Below are 16,003 nucleotides of genomic sequence, written 5' to 3'. Positions count from 1 at the left end.
GGTTCACTGGACTTGAGTCTTGTGTAGATCAAGTTTCACTTAGCCTTGGCAGTATTCAACCTTGGTCTTCTAAGGATAAAGATATTTTAAAAGCTTCAAATGTTTTATACCAAACAATGTTGATTACTTAACTATAAACAAATCAGTAACATCTGGATTATTTGCAACTTCACATGCAATTTTACAAAGAAAAAAAATGCCTGGAAGAATATATTTAGGGCTTAGTTAAATATAAAATTTGGGCAATAGACTTCTTTGGATAGATTTGTGAAATTTCATCCATCAAAAGATTATCTACATCCATTGTGTAAATCAAGAAACTAAAACTTAAAAGGTGATTTCTTTGCCACATTAGAAGAAAAATGCTCAACCATGTTTGTGTTAGTAAAAACACCATTATATATTGAAGGGCTCTATTATTTACAAAAGGACAAAGTCTTTATATTTTATAAAATTAATAACTTAAAAAGATGATTGTGCTAAAATTTCAAGTATTTACATAATCTTAATGTCTTTTCTTTTTTTTTTGCCCTGGCTGGTGTGGCTCAGTGGATTGAGCACAGGCCTGTGAAGCAGGGGGTCGCCGGTTCGATTCCCAGTCAGGGCACATGCCTGGGTTGCGGGCCGGGTCCCCGGTGGGGGACACATGAGAGGCAACCACACACTGATGTTTCTCTCCCACTCTTTCTCCTTCCCTTCCCCTCTCTCTAAAAATAAATAAATAAAACATTTTAATAAATTTTTTTATTTATGAAACTACTATCCACTTCCAAAAGAGTTCGAGGTCGTTTATAATGACGTACACAGATGTTTCCATCTGAGTCCAGTCAGGAAAACAGAAACCACTCAAGTCCCTTTAGAATACAGGATATTAATTCAGAGAGTTAAGTGGTCACCCACCAGTGATGGAAAAGCTGAGAAACCAGCCCCGACCAGAGTGGCTCAGTTGGTTGGGCATCATTCGACAAATCAAGGGGTCACCGGTTTGATTCCCACTCGGGCCATACACCTGAGCTGCAGGTTCGGTCCCCCGTGAGGGGTGTGCACAGCGATTGATGGGTGTCTTTCATCTCTCACATCGATGTTCCTCTCCCTGTCTACCTCCTTTCCCCTCTTTCTAAAAAGAAATAAATATATAAAGTCTTTAAAAAGAAAAGCTGAGAAGCCAAGCAGAGGGCATTGAGGCAACCCAGAGATCAGCAACAGAGCACCAACCACCACCCCAGGGCAGAAGGAAAACTGAAGGAGGTGCACTTACCAAAGTCCAGCAAATTGCCTAAGATGGGGGACACTCAGCTTACCACTGAGCTGAGACAGAATGGACTGTGTGGCAGGAACCCCGACCAAGAACTTGAGGCGAAAACTTCTGAGGGTCTGTCCGAGGCAGAGTTAGAAATAATTTACCATCTCCCCTTCTCCCGTCCTCCGATCTCCTGCCACTGCCTTGCATTGGCTGCACCTACCTTGAAGCCAGAGGTAGAAGAAAATGGGAGGTGTGGTGACCCTCTGATTGGGAGTAGAGCATCCGAAGAGCAGAGAATGGATTTGACCTTTTTGCTACTCAGCATCCATTCTTACCCTTGGATCAACAGAAGAGCAACTGCGTGATTCTGCCCGGCATGAAGCAGCATCCATCCTGCAAACAAAGAGACTGACGTCTTCTCAGCAAGGGGAGACCTAGGCACTATCAGCCATTTTATCAAGGTCCTCCCTGATATGGTACCTCAAGGTCCCGGTGACTGTGAAGTCCGTTGTAAAATGAAGCATTACCAATTCTCATGCAACATAGTGGGGAAGAGTAAGGTGCTGGGGCGGGGAGGGGGGATCTGAAATAAAAGGGGGAAAAATCTGGTGTATATCTTTTTTTTAAAAATATTTTATTTATTTATCTTTAGAGGGAAAGGGAAGGAGAGAGGGAGAGAAACTTCGATGTATGGTTGCTTCTCATGCATCCCCTGCTGGGAACTGACCCCTGCCAGGAACTGGCCTGCAACCCAGGCATGTGCCCCGACTGGGAATTGAACCGCAATCATCTAGTTTGCAGGCCCGCGCTCAATCCACTGAGCTACATCAGCCAGGGCTGGTGTATATCTATATGCACAGATATGTAAGTAGATAAACAGGTAGGTAGATAGATTGATGTAATATAGATACTGTGTGTGTTTTTTACAAAAAAAGGGGGTACATAGCTGCTACAACTTTTATTTCTGTAACTATTACAAGACCAAGGCCGATATTTTATTACTTCCTTCACCTCCTGTTCCATAATTCTCTTGCTCTCATCCAGCGCCTTCATTGTTGAGAGTCTTTACCTGATTGGGTGACTAACGACTTTTATTCTAAGGGACCTGAGCCCATAATTGTCTAGCCTTTATTGTGCTGCATTATGTTAGGATGCAGCTGTTTCCTCCTAAATCAGACTTTGCAGTTCTGCCCCTGGGGCATGCTGGCATCTAACTATAGTTAAGGGTCTAGAAGGATGAGAGAGGGAAGATAAAAAAGACTGGTAGCCGAGCCGTGCAGAGTGGCTCTTTCTCTCTCCAGCAAACACAGAAGAGGCTTGAAGATCAAGGACCTTGGTCCTCTTTAGCCTTTTCTCCACCCCTGAGCTGCAGCCACAGATGCTGACCTTACTTTTTGCTTTTTATTTTTTTTAAGATTTTCTTTTAGAAGGGAAAGGAAGGAGAGAAGGAGAGAAATTGCAATGTATGGTTGCTTTTCGCGAGTCCTCTGCTGGGAAATGGCCTGCAACCCAGGCATGTGCCCTGACTGGGAATCGAACCGAGATCGTCTGGTTCGCAGGCTCGAGCTCAATCCACTGAGCTACACCAGCCAGGGCTGACCTTGCTTTTTATTTCAGATTGGATAATGTGTGCCTCTCCAGCTCTTTTCATGAGTGGCCTCCTCTGACTGCTTTGAGTACACATTACCTGAACTCTGGGGCTCACACTAGGTCACTCCTTGTCACCTCTAGTGTCACCTGTACTGATGAGCCTCACTGCCCCAGTGGTTGCAACAGAGTGTGCAATAGTGAACTATGAAGAATAGAGGCCAAACTTGGGGATCAGAATTGTTGGGGGTGTCACTCACAGGTGAGGGTTAAGTTGTACAAAACAGATCCCCTTGCTGGATGGCCTTCCAGAAAAAGAAAGTTTTGTACAAAGTTCCATGGAAACAGAATACAGCTCAAGGCATGAAGGCGCTGGCCAATGGGGAGTGTTAGACCAGGTTTTCCCCTGCGGATCACACCACCCTGTGCATCATCAATCACTCCAGAGCGTGCGTCGACGCTCCCCCAGCTCCCCCAGCAGCGGAATGTTAAGGTGCTGAGTCATGCCGCCAGCTCACAACATCGTGTAGCTTCAAGGCTTGGACTCCATGCCCCAGTTAACATTAAGAACAAGAGACCTTGCTGAGCTAGGACCAAATGTCTGCCCGGCCATACTGCTCTTGTGTCCCGGCCTCTGATCATTCCTGGTAGTGCGGTGGAGGGGCTGGTACTTCTCCGATAACGCAATATAAAAGTCTCAAAGTCCAAAGGTTGGGGTCCCTCCCCCTCGAGTTGATTCAGCCGGAAGTCTTGGCCCGCCCCGCAGTGTACGGTGATGGGAAGAGGTGTCCTCCTGAGGTTCTGCTTCCGCGAGAATGAAACAATTTGCTGGGCCGCACGGTCATTGTCCTTGTCTGCTCAAGGCTTCAGGCCTCTATTTTGATTTACATATTGTTTGGTGAGAGTTATTGCTGAGTATTTTTCTCAGGTTAAATATAGGGGTGATATATTCTCTGAATCTCTGGTTATAACTTTCTTCCCCTGTTGGCCAGTTATTTTTTTAATCTACGTAAAATATCCTAAAGTTTCAGCTCTTTTTATAATAGTAGATAGATGTTATTCTACTAATTTCTAGCTTCTGATATTACAGATTTGAAGTCTTTCTTCCTTTGTAGATAAAAATTCTTTTCAGACTGGAAGCTTTTATTTATTCACAATCCTTGGAGTTTCAAGTTTACCAGAATATGCCCAGGAATGTGTCTTTTCTTATTAAAACCATCTGGAATTCAGGGAGCCTTTCAGTCTGCATGTCTTTCTTCAACTCAAGGAAACACTCTTCTGCTATGTTTAATAATTGACATTTTTTTCTATTATTTCTTTTTATTCCCCTGTGGAATTCCTGTTATTCATATGTTGGGTCTTCTGGACCTATCTTTCAAATTTCTTCTCACTCCCTAATGATTTCCATGTCTTTGTATTTTTGTTCCATGCTTTGAGATCTTTTTCACTTGATCTTCAGGCCTGTAATCTGAATCTCAACTCTAAACATCTTCTTTTTGTATTAATATGCTGAATTCCTAGTTCATTTGCACTGTTCATAAAAGTCCTTCAGAGTTCTCATTGTAATTTTAATTCCCTTCCAGCAGCCCTCTTTTCACGAGGGCCTGTGCGGAGGATTCCGGTTCATCACCTCGCCCTGGCTGCGGGATCTCGGTCTATTCACCTTCCTCCCAGGGCTCTCCCTACTCTTGAGACCCACACTCTCCATACGAACTGGATTTTAGACGCCAGCATTGGTACTCCGTAACACGGGTCCTTAGGCTGTTGTCTGGCTCAGAAAGGACAGAAACCTGCAGCAACTCCCTCCCAACCAGGCACTGTCTTCATTATTTGCCCCACTTCTTCCCCCCTTCCCAGCAGAACTTTCCTGTGCCTTCCTGTTCTGAGTGAGACTTTCTGCCTCAGGACTCAATGCTGGTTTCAGCCACGTGACTTGATTTGACCAATAGGGTGTTTTCAGGCAGAGGCCTGAAAAAGTGTGCGGCTATTTCCACCTGCTGTGTGAGTCCTTCGCTTTCACCGTGGAATGTCTGACCTGGGGAAGGATGGGGCATATGGAGCCGAGGTGTGTTGACTGTCCACATGACCTACCATCTCATTTCAGGGTGTACATGAGAGCTGAAAACATCAGCTAATGTACATCATGCTATCAAGACATCTTCAATCTGTAAAAAAAAATAAAAAACACAAATACGTATTTATGTCTCCAGGCTTCACAGGCATTTTTGTGGAACAAAAGCCAAAGTCCGTGTCATGATCTGCAAGGAAGTTCTATATGTGCTCCCTCTGCCTCTCTGATCTTTGAAAATCTCTGAAGTTATTCCTGCTCACTCTTCTCCAGGAACACGGGCCTCCTTGTGGTTTCCCCCCAACACAGGCACTCTCTCACCTCAGGGCCTTTGCACATGTCTGGAATGCCCTTCATCTTTTACCCAGACATTCAAATCCATGGCTTGCTCCCTGAGTTCCTTTATATCTCCTCAGAGGTCACCTTCCCTTATCACCCTACTCACTCCCACCCCAAACTCTCTGTTCTCTTTTTCTGTTTTATTTTTCTCCATCTTCTGTTTATTTTTATTGGAACAAAACAAGCATTCCATCCATCTCAAAGCTGTATTATGCCATTTAAGTTCCAGCAAAGTCTAATGGTGGCCCAAGACAGATGGTGGTTTCATAACAGATACAACTTAATCTATTTAGGGCCTATTACAATTTTACTCGTAGTGGATTCTCCCAGTGGCAATTTTGTTAAAACTTGAATGTCCAAATAATTTTTTCCTGTGAAATAAAGGACTAGTTATAGCTCAACAAAAGCCTTAAACATTTGCAATGGGTTTCTTGTTAAGTTAAACCGAATATGGTTTTTGCTATTAATATAGTGTGATGTGAGTTATTCTGAGGCTTTGTTTAAATAATAACAACTTTATAATGTATTTCAAATTGAAAATTAATTCAACTCTTTTATCAAGTCACAGATTTTGTCCGTGTGTGTACATTTTCTCCAATTAACAGAGATAAATTCTTATAATAGAATGTTTGTAAAATACACAAGCAAAAATAAGAATCCTCTCTTTTACACTTAATTCTGCATGTCATTAAGTATTCTTCATAAACATAGTTATGATAGCAACACACTAATCTACATATGTCCCTTATACTTTACTTATCTATTCCCACTACAGGGTTTGTAAGCTGTTTCCTACTTTTCTCTATTATAAGTAAGGCTTTCATGATCATCCTTGTACATAATTCTTTGAACGTATCTCTGTTATATATATTTTGTATGGAGCCCTGGATATAGAAGTAATAAATCAAAGGACATAAACATATGAGAATTTCTTGCTGCCTATTTTCACGTTATTTTCCAAGAATATGACACCACTTTCTCTTTCCATCAGAAGTGTGTTAATGCCTCTCATTCCTCTCACACTAGCATTGGATGTTTTTATGGTGGGAAATATACATGACATAAAATTTACCATTTTAACCATTTTTAAGTATAGAGCTCCGGGGCATTAAGTATATTCACATGGTTGTGTGCCCATCGCCACCATGCATTTTCAAAATTTTTTCCTCTTCCGAACTGCAACTCTCTATCCCTTAAACACTAACTCCCTCTCTCCAGGTTGAACATGGGTCAGAATCTCCTTCCTTTTTGAAAGCAGAGTAACATTCCATCGCAGGTGTACACCTTGTTTCATATTTTGTTTATCCATTCATCTGTCAGCAGACGCTAGGGTTGCTTCTACCTTTTGTCTAGTCAGCATTAAATTTTAAAGAATTTTCCCTGTGTAGCCCTGACTGGTGTAGCTCAGTGGATTGAGCACAGGCCTGTGAAGCAAAGGGTCACCAGTTCGATTCCCAGTCAAGGCACATGCCTGGGTTGCAGACCAAGTCTCCAGCAGGGGACACATGAGAAGCAACCACACACTGATGTTTCTCTCTCACTCTTCCCCCCCTCTCTAAAAAATAAATAAATAAAACATTTAAAAATAATAAAGAATCTTCCCTCTGCAGTTTTAACTATATTTATTTGGTATATTGCAATGCCAAACACACAGAAACAAACATACACACACTCACACTTTTCCCTCTTGATTGGTTATTTGTACTTTAATGTTGCTTATGTGAGATTTTGGGACAAAAGCTTCATTGACTTTAATAGGCATTGTACGGAATTGAGGGTGAGCAGAGTTTGCACCTCAAAGTGTGCCTTTTTGGGATATTGATTATTTTAAGCTGATCATTGCCAAGAAGGAAAAGACTCGGGAGAAAACTTGGACCTTCCCCCTAAAAAGCTAAAAGACTTTTGATGCAGAGGACCTGCTGCAGAAGGAGGCTGTCTTCATAGATAAGTAGAGTTTAAATGTGAACCAGGTGTGACAGACAGGGCGGAGCCCGTGAAGGCCCATTGTCTCAAAGTTCTCTCTCTACCCCCTTGTTTCAAGATGGTTCAACAAACATTTGTTTTCTAGACATAAGCTTTCATCTCCCTGTGGACTGCCTTACTTCCGTTTGAAGCCGCAGGCTCCCTGCTCCCCTCTCCTTAGTCCAGAAGGACAGGCATACCTCGTTTTGCCCTGCTCTTTGGACTTGCCATGTTTATGTGACATTCTTCTGCAGTTTTCTCCTGCTAATCTGCTGTATGTCATGTGAATATTATTAAACAAGCCAGAAGAATTTAGGAGGGTAGCAGGGCAGTTACTCTTTTCCTCCCCAACAGAATCAATACAGGATTTGTTGTTCTTGGCTTAATAATATTAAGTTAATAATTAATACACTTGGCTTAATAATATTAATTATATTAAGCTAAGAACATCTCGTTTATGTTTATTTCCAGAGTGAAAAGTTTTAAATCATGTGTTTGTTTTGCAGTTTGTCACGGCTTCCTTTAGATGGCGTTAGCTCCTTAAGCATGTGTTGCAAAGATTTGTGGGTGTTCATGCGTATCCTTTGGCAGCTTGATGGAATTCCAATCTGATCCAAATGTTCTTTGGGACCTAGAATGCCGGGTGAATCACCGTAGACGCTGGACATCCTAAACCCCCTTTCGGTCTGCAGGCTCCAGCTGGATTACACTCTCACCTCCTGCTTTTTTCTACAAGCAACTATTTCCTAGGTCGTTGCCTTGGATTAAATCGCTTTAGAACAAAAGCTTTCCAATGTTCTGAAGTTCAATGTGAGGTCCTAAGCAAAACAGACTATTCTCCCTCCCACAAATGGTAAAACGTGTACATGGAAAGGAGTTCTTTTAGGTATGTAAGGAATCCCTTCCATTCATTTTTCTGAATCAACACTTCAGACACCAAGACCTACGGTTCTGCTTGGCATCACGGATGCCCGAATATCCAGCAGTGAAGGACACAGGGAGTTGCCATCGCTATTATTCAGACATTTGGATTTTGCTGTGAAGCAATGATATTTGCTCTTTTCATTTTTTTTGCTACTGCATTCAGAGTTCATGTTACTGATAGTTTGTGTTTGTTTTTTTGTTTTTTAAGTTCTCACACTGCTTTGGCTGCTTTAAAAGATGCTCTCCTCTTAGGAAGAGGTAACCCGACTCCAGCCCACTTCACTTCACTTTGCTGTCTTGGATCTGACTGGGCTGGGGAGGTCCGAGGGATTGTCAGAGGCTCAGCACTCAGCCGGGGTGATTTGGGGGCTAGCCTCCCCCCCACAGAGCTGGAATCAGCTGGCTGCAGGATCTTTGTTCTGAGTAGCCACTAGAGCACATTGTCTTCCAAATGAAACCAAAGTATTACCGAAAGCCAAAAGGAAATTCTTCAACTCCCGTGATTCTTTGGGCAAAGACCTCTTTTAAGGCAAGGGGGTGGCTGGGTTGAGCAGGTGGCGCTATGAGATAGCTTTTTTTCATGAACCATCTCTACCTTTTGAACCATTCTCGTTTTCTTTAGTGAATTATTGCTGAAAACACTCCCCCTGTTGATAAAGATTAACGACCTGTGTCACCATATCCATAGTACTTTGAACCCTTGTAAAGGAAAAAATGCTCCCCTCACAACTAGGGTGGAGCGCTAACAAATCTGGAAAACCTGTTAGGTACCAAGTGCTAATATTCACAATGTCTCAGAATAGCCTCACAGTGAGTACGATTGTCTCCATTTAATTGGCACACAACTGCAAGTTCAAAGAGATGTAAAGAAAAACTTGCTTAAGTTGGCACAGCTAGTAAAGGACAGGACAAAGATCGTGGTCCGTTCTCATTGAATGTATGGTGGGAATAGGAACAATGTGTTTGTTTGAAACACATTTGGTCCCTTAGCCCAAACTGACATCTTTGCAGTTTCGAATCTTTGCAGAATTCCCACACCTTTTCTCTCCTTAATAGTCTCCGATGACAACCACTACACTTCAGATGTGTTACAGAGAAAGTCACAGGCCCCACATGGCATCACTTGTGCTAAAAGTGATTTAGCACCAAACCGAGATTTAACCAAGATCTAACTGCAATTTCAACTTCTCCCAGAAACGTGATCTTGGCCAACCAGCCTGTAAATTCTCATCCAGCACCAATTAGGTTAATCTGTCCCGGGGGGCTTCACCCCAACCCCCACCCCACCCCCACCCCCGAAGAAAGAAGAGGCAATCTGCATGATAAACAACCCTCACCATTCCCTTCCCCCCGGCAAAAGATGTCCTGGTCTAAAAGTAATCCTTCCTTTTCTTTTGTCAGTAGCTTCCTTGCCCACCCTTCTTTGTATAAAAAACTTTCATTTCCTACAGCCGCTCTGAGTGCCCTTCTAGCTGTCAGATAGGGGCTGCCTGCTTCACGAATCCCTTAATACAGCTGAAACGGACTCGTTTGCATTGGACGCAGCTGAATTTTGTCTAACAGGTGTATTTCGCAGTGTTTCTTCCTATAGTTGTGTCTTCATCTTAATTGGCAGCATCCTGTAACGCTTCCACAGAATTGGTAATTAGCCTCTGCTGGGACTTGAGAAATGTGGGGCTGACCAAGAAAAAGGGTGACGGAGAAAAGCAGTAACACAGGCGCTTTGTTTGGAGGGCACTTCGGGGTTGCGTGGGGGCGGAAGTCCCTCACAGCGTGAGACCGCCCGGAGGCTGCCGGTGAAGGGCCACGGTCCAGAGGGGGAGGAAAGCTAGCGAACTCCCAGGGAAGAGTCCAAAGAAAAGCAGCTTCCGTGGAGTTAGGGTTCGAGATCTCCCCTGGTAGCCTCGGCTTGGAGGCTTACCTCCCTGCAAGGCCCTGTCTTAGCAATGGGCAAAGCAGTTGGGTGAGGTTTTGCACAGCAGGCAGATACAACGTGGCTAAAATTTTGATCGTGTAGGCTATTTTTAAAATAATTGGATGTATACAAATTTGAGTTTGGCACCAAGGGGCTTTTGAGATAGTGAGTCTCAGACTGCAGTGAGAAAATAAACAACCTAGGGGCCAATACACGAGAGGTCATCTTTGACTCATTTATGTAAGTCTATCTAAAGGCACGAGGAGTACTTAATAATTCTGGGAACAGAGAACAGCTTCTTTTGATTATAGACAGCATCTGCTTCAACCAAACTCATAGTTTCTAAGTTCAATGATATTACTCTGTTTTTATTTACCTCTGTTAATGGAGAATGGCACCAGATGTTAGACCTCGGTCCCTGAGTTCTGGCTAAGAAAGAATTCAGAGTGAAGACTGAAATACAAGTGAAAGTTTATTTAGAACATCACAGAGGCAGAAGAAGGGAGCCAGCTGGGCTGCATGGAAACCAGTTAAAGAACCAAGTTACAGAGACAAGAGAAGGGCAGCTAGAGCCTGGAGGAAAGAAAGGCAGAGACAGCGTACCTGAGGGAAGGAGGGGGAGGTACAGGTGTGCTAGAGAGGAAGGGAGCGGGTACACTGGGTCCTTCCTAAGGAGTTTTATCTGTTCTCTAAAGGTGAGGATCTCCACAGAATAGTCATCAGCTTTCCAGGTGTGTTCCTTTCAGGCTGGTGGTCTCTACTGACTGGTTGGTGCTAGTGTAAGGAGGGGGGGGCGGTCATTAATCACTGTAGCTGGTCCTGATGTCAGTCTGGTTTTGCTGCTTGTCTAGGTCGGGAGCTGAAACACACCAGAGGACTAGATGTTATCTGTAGTTTGACCAAGACTCTCTCTTTGTGCTCAACAGACCCGAGCCTTTTTTCATAAGATCACTGGATGCAGTCCAGAACCTCACTGTCCCCGAGGGCTTAATGCGTAAGGAAGCAGTCATGCAAGGGCTTGTATGGGGGTCCAGTGAGACTGTTCTCCAGGCCCACGTTTCTCCTCTAAGGGGGTCTAAACTGCAGGGCCAGTACTACGCTAGGGGATGAAGGTCACCCTGGGGGTGAGATCCTACCCTCCAATTGTCTCTGGCTAGACACCCAGGGCTTTCCGCTCTGGGTGACCTTCTGTACCGGCTTATGCTGTCACTCTGCTCAAGTTTGTCTACCTGCATGCTGTGTCACATGTATATAGCACAGACTAGTTATGGCAAAGAAGTGTAAGTACCACTACCTTCAAACAATTTGTCTCTAAGAATCTTACTACAATCTCTTATGATTAATTTCTTATTATCATATATTTTGGTACCTCTTTATAATGTATTCAAATATCTGCCTCCAGCTAGAGCCAGCTAAGGGTTTTTGTTTAATTATTTCTTATCCATTCGGGTACAAACTATTTCAACATCGATGAAAAGTCCAATGAAACCCTTAATTCCCTTCCACCTATGTATTATTTTTCATTTGCAAGAGTAATTCTGATTTTGATGTGAGACATTACTAGCTTCATTGCAACTCAAAATATTTACGACTGGTTTATGAACAGACTGCCGGCCCTCTCCTGTCCTGCCTCCTGGCCCAGACTTCACTGATAGCCCTGGTCAGCCTCCTGGGCTCAGGCTCCTTCAGGCACCAGCCTCTGTGCCCCCAAATTCCAGGGGCTTCTGTAACAATTCTTGGTCACTGCACACTGCACTGAGATCTTATTGTGGTCTTGGGTCTATACAACTGTCACGCTCTCTCTTCCCAGGCGTTCCATGGAGGAAATGTTTTCTCAGATGAAGCTCTTGGTGGCTGCCATTTGGGCCAGCTCACCTGGTGATCTGTCTAACTTCTCTCCTTGAATATATGGGCCTTTGCCCCACTGGCCTCCCCTGTAAGGCCTTGTCTGCACTCCAAGATTACCCGAAACATCCCATCTGTCTTGCTAGTACCAAATAGCAGATTATGCACTGGTCTAGAAGAATCTGCCTAGAGAACACGAGGACGCAAACTAACATTTACTTTCTACATAGTAGGTACGTTATATAAATCATCACATTTACTCTCCATGAAAACTCTAACCTGTAGATATCATTTTGTCCCTTTTTATTACTGAATGAATTACAGCTTGGAGACTTTACCTCCAATCAAAGCGATGACTCAGATTTGTTTGACCGAGATACGGGCATGAAAATTATGAACGTTTAACATGTATATCAATAAGCATTTATTTTTCCAAATAATTTAAGATAAAAGAAGAATTCACCCCATTGGAGATGGAGAAATATCTGAGAAGAGCAACAAACCTTATAAAATAGCTGACTTTCCATTAAGGATGTCGAGTCGGGGTTATCTTGGAGAGACTTTATGGATCTATCACACAAGCGAAATATGCCGAAAACAAAAAAGAGAGGATGAGTTATGACTTTTTTTGTTGAACTAGGTAATTTGTTATTGTTGGTGAGCATTTGGGTTAGTACAACTGACCGTCATTGTGCCCTTTACATAAAATCATGCGCAGGCATTCCCTGAGCACCACAAGTTGCGAAGTTGTGTATCTTGTGGTGTCTTCATTTTCAAGCTGCCTTATTGAGATATGATTGATGTATGATAAACTGCATATTTAAGGTGTATGCTTTGATACGTTTTGACAGATCTCCACACCTGTGAGCACATCAACACATCAAAAGTGTGAAAATATTCATCATCCTCCAAAGTGCCTTGTACACTCTGACAACCTCTCTCTTGCCTTTGTTCCCACCCAGTCTTTCTGTCACTGTAGATTAGTTTACATTTTCTAGAGTTTTAAGAAAATGGAAACATTTAGCATATGTCCTTTTAGTCTGGCTTCTTTCACTGAGCATGTTATTCATCCATGTTGTTGCGTGTATCAAGAATTTATTTCAGCTAATTTTAAAAATTTGGTTGTTTATTTTCTTACTGTTGAGTTTTAAGAGGGTTTTTGGTATATTCTGGATAACATTTCTTCTTTTAAAATTTTATTTATTGGTTAATTTTAGAGATAGAGGAAGTGAGAGACAGAAACATCAACTTGCTGTTCCACTTATTGATGCATCCATTGGTTACCAGAAACGGAACCAGAAACCTTGCGTATCAGGATGACACTGTAACTAACTAAACAATAGAGTCAGGGCTGGATAACATACGTTTATTGGGTGCCTTTTGCAAATAGTTTTTACATTCTGTGGCTTGTCTTCTCATTCTCTTGATGTTGTCTTTTTTAGAGCAGAAGTTTTTAATTTTCATAAAGTCCCGCTTATTGACTGTTCCTTTCATGGACCAGGTTTTGGGTGGTGTCAGGTCATTGGTGATGCATCTCACTTTGCTTTTTACCCCTTTAGAAAAACATCCTCTTGACTGGGTAAAGTAAACGAGGAGAGACAGCCTGTATTTATCAGGGTCCTAACAGAAAACACAGTCAAAAGGTCATTGAAAAGATGATAATGAAGAGACTATTCACTGAGACGTGGCCAGGGTTAAGGGAAATGAGAGATGATGACCTAGCAGGAAACAGTGGCCAGCGCTAGGCCTAAAGGGGCGATGGGAAGGGTCAGGTACTAGAAGCGGGAAGAGAGGTACTGTGGGACAGGAGCGGGCTGTAGAGGGGCCAACTGGAGCCATCAAGCCGGAGAATCACGCTGTATTTCACACGGGTCAGTTGCCAGACGTTCAAAGAAAAGCTGGAGGGACAGAGAGCGAATCTGGAGAGACGTATGGAGACTGTCCCCACGCAGATTTGCGACAAAATCCTATTCTGTACGTTCAACCCTTAAACTGCCTACTTCTCAGCTGCAAGGTTATAGAAGATGGTTTTAGTCTAGAGACTGGTGACTCCTAATTCCTCTTGGGTCACAGACTCCAAAAAGTGCATGGAAGCACTCACACAGATTCATATACAATGTTTTTCCTACTTAGAGACAGAGAACCTTTTATTAAACAAGTAATTGGATCTTTTTCACTTATATTCTTGTAGAAAATTATAGCCTATACCTGAAAAATTTATAAATACATCCAGATTATATATTTAAAGTAAAAAAATTTCAACACAAAATTTCAAAAGTGCACAGCTTATATATATATATATATATATATACTTTGATAAGAACTTTAACCTTTGGAATGGTCACTGGCATGGTGACACTTGTCGTATTTGGCATTCTGTGAAAGTCAACTCCGACTCTGATGGCACTATGTTTTGAAATCCCTGGTCACATGGATACATCTTTCAGATAAAATCAAAAGTCTCATTGCTTACTATTCCAGGTGAGGGTTGGCTTGACTCAGAATGTTACGTTTCTCAAACATGTTGTGAGTTAGATTCCGTTTGCACCAGGTCTTTGTCCTCCGGTCACTGAGGTCATCCTGGTCCAGGTCTGCTCCACTGACGCTGTCTATATGTCATTTTGAGCGGAAGTAACCTGCAGAGCTCTGCCGTGTGTCCCAGTTCTGGAAGAATCGTGGCTCTGGAGTCTAGCGGGCAGGGAAAGCGTCCCCAGATCCATAGTTTCCACAGCTGTCTACCTCCAACCTTCACTTCCAGAGAGGCAGCCTCATCCAAAGAGCAGGTACTTTGCCAGCAGCTCCCCTAACAGTGAGCACATGGGGGCCTTTGAGCTCAGAGAAGGCACTCCACATTTAGACTATGGGAAGCTCGGCTCCGCCCTTACTGCCAACCATGGGAATTTAAGCAAGTGACTTGCCTCTAGATGCCTAGATGTCCACATCAGTGGATAATGATAGTACCTACTTAAATATTGCTGTGAGAATTAGCTTACTTCCAACAAAGCCTTATAATGAGGGCAGCCACATTTTGTTATTCAAGTGGACACATATATCTAGAAGGCTGTGGAAAATTGTATCCTGCTATTTATTCTTTTGTCCATTTGTGTATTTCTAGATATTTATTGGGACCACTGTGTACCCAGCACTGCACTATGTGCTAGAGATAAAATGATCAAATGAATTGAGTTGGAGCCTGACCTCATTAGGCCCATAGTCTAGTGGAGAAAACAGATATTAATCAAATAATCACAACCACAAATACAAAATTACTATGGAGGAAAGATACATGGTTCTGTGAGAGGCAACAATGGAGGGATATGACCTTAAAGAAGTGTTTTTTTAAAAAAAAAACATTTTATTTCTTTATTTTCAGAGAGAGGGGAAGAGAAACATTGATCAGTTGCCTCTCACACGCCCCCTAGTGGGAACCTGGGCCCTGCAACTCAGGCATGTGCCCTGACATGGAATCGAGCCTGTCACCTTTCAGTTCACAGGCCGGTACCCAATCTACTGAGCTACAGCAACCAGGGCAAAAGGGAGTATTTTTAAATCTGAGATCTTAAGTCTGAGGAAGAATTATCTACCTGGAATTTAGTTAAGTGCTGCTAGACTTCCCATTGAGACAAACAAAGAATTTCTGCCCGGCAGAGGAGAATTCCACTCTGCTTTCCTAACAACTCGAAAAGACAGAACTTTTCCAGACAACTCGAAAAGGCTCTGACACTGAACAGGTTGATGACTTTCGTGGTACAAACAGATTTCCTCCACGTGTGCCTTTGACTCTCTGGCAGGACCACCTGCCGTGGGAAGCTACTCAGAGGGGCCCGGAGCTTCTTCGCCAAGGCAGAAAACCCCGTGCTACAACCAAGCATCGCTGGCCCTCCAGCCATGCCGAGTACCAAGGTTTGAGGTTAAGTTTTGTTTGGCAAGGAAAGCTTTTCCAATTTCAAAACCACAGCAGGCCTTCGACCTTTCCAAAAGGCCCCCCGACATAGGCATCCTCATTGGATGCTGTCCTTGTGCCCACGACGTGGGGACCAGGACCTGGCTCCAGGGAAAGCCAGTACATTTCAAGGGAAATGGCAGTTCCTGTACGATCTGCTTCAAAACACTGGGACAG

The sequence above is a fragment of the Sturnira hondurensis genome, unplaced genomic scaffold, assembly GCF_014824575.4.
Source record: "Sturnira hondurensis isolate 20B ecotype Veracruz unplaced genomic scaffold, ASM1482457v3 Scaffold0010128, whole genome shotgun sequence".
NCBI classification, from domain to species: Eukaryota; Metazoa; Chordata; class Mammalia; order Chiroptera; family Phyllostomidae; genus Sturnira; species Sturnira hondurensis.
The sequence above is the reverse complement of the archived record's forward strand: the minus strand, read 5'-3'. Positions refer to the sequence as shown.